Below are 1,781 nucleotides of genomic sequence, written 5' to 3'. Positions count from 1 at the left end.
GGGAAAGTAGTGGTAAGTGCTTTATTTAGACTTGTGTTGTTTTAGGTACCATATGGTAGTACAAAACCCTATTATATCCTAAGGAAATTGGGGAATTTTCTGGGTTTTTTTCTCTGTATATAAGGGGGGCTAATTCTGGCCTATCATGTCACATTATATCTCAAGATCATGCTTACCCTAGATCATAGTTTAAGCCTATTTTGGCTACTTGACCATTGACCAGCTGGACGCAATCGTCCGGAATTCGTTCACCTTGGCGTCTGTAACCGCCATCAGCTCTGAACAAGCAAAACTTACTCTCGTTGGAGAATAGAACTTGTCCCCAGTCCCCCACTAGCCAACGACGAACGCTCATGGTCTATTTCATTTCTTATGACTCTTAACGTCACATTTACGACCTTTTCTGATGATGTACCCATAGTTCGGGTTTCGGTAAATTCTGTGGCTTGGAGGTGTCTAAACTGTTGTTTTTTAGTTTGTTTTAAACATATTTTATTCGAAAATGAAATTGATTGGGCACATGTTATCCAACTTAGGAACGCCCTTTCCCAGAAGTTACATATGTCATATTTACAATATAAAAAACATTGACAACAGGGAGTTGTGGAAGGAATGTACAAGGTATTTAAAGAGGATGTGTATAGTATATACAAGAATAAACATACAAAAATCTTTCAGTGAGCTTAATATATCTATGTACATGTTCAAATAATAATTCATTTTCATATAGTGATAGTGTAACATGGCCAAATTACAATAAATCTAGATTAATGGGTATGCGATGTTTAACGACAGTATTTACATTTACAAACAAATCTTTACGCTGCGTTGTGTACAAAGAACATTCTAAAAGATAATGCCATGAATTTTCACAAGAACAACCACAAGTACAAGAAGCATCTGATCTTAAATTAATTCTGAATAAATCGTAATTAATTGTCTTTTTGTTTGGCAACCGCACAATCACGTTGGGTGTTCAAATGACCATAGTGAGTGAGTGAGTGACTTTAGTTATACGCCGCTATTAGCACTATCACGGCAGGGGACACCAGAAATGGGCTTCACACATTATACCCATGTGGGGAACGGAACCCGGGATAACGCTAACGCTAACGCTTTAACCACTAGGCTACCCCACCGCCCCAGTTAAAGAATGACACAACGTCTTTGAATGGTACAATAATTCTTTTAATTTTATTTTTTTAAGATATTATTATCATTGTCTACAATCTTACAAAACAGAAACCTAAAGTAAAATTGAACCCAGAATAATGCTTAATTCAAATCTAGACTTGACAAATCATTCTTGATAATGATACAGACAAACAATGGCTACCGCAGACGGAAGTATAGATTGAATAAGAATCTCAATGTACTGTCAGTGTGTTTTGCGCTGAGTGCCAACGTTATTTAAATATACACCTTTTGTAGAAATAGGTCAAAATGGAGTAAAGCATTCGTGCTTGACAAGGTTTACTGGAATGACAGATGGTTAACGAGATGGGTATATTACCCTTAATGACACATCTCTTTACAAATACTCTCTCTCTCTCTCTCTCTCTCTCTCGATCTCTCACAATCATCGATTTTGGGGAATATTTTTGCTCACTCATAAATATATCAAACCGCGCTATCAAACTGTCAGATTGGTGATCTCTACTACATGTGTTTTGCTTCCATTCGACAAGTCCTTCCTTTTCACTCAAAACACTCAAGGCTCTCCTTCCGTCACTTATTCAATGTGACAATTCCACTTTCGTTTCTTTGAAATGGTGAGACCG

This window comes from Haliotis rubra, unplaced genomic scaffold (genome assembly GCF_003918875.1).
Source record: "Haliotis rubra isolate DU_JTF1 unplaced genomic scaffold, ASM391887v1 Scf513, whole genome shotgun sequence".
Classification (NCBI taxonomy): domain Eukaryota; kingdom Metazoa; phylum Mollusca; class Gastropoda; order Lepetellida; family Haliotidae; genus Haliotis; species Haliotis rubra.
This window is presented reverse-complemented; position numbering follows the sequence as displayed.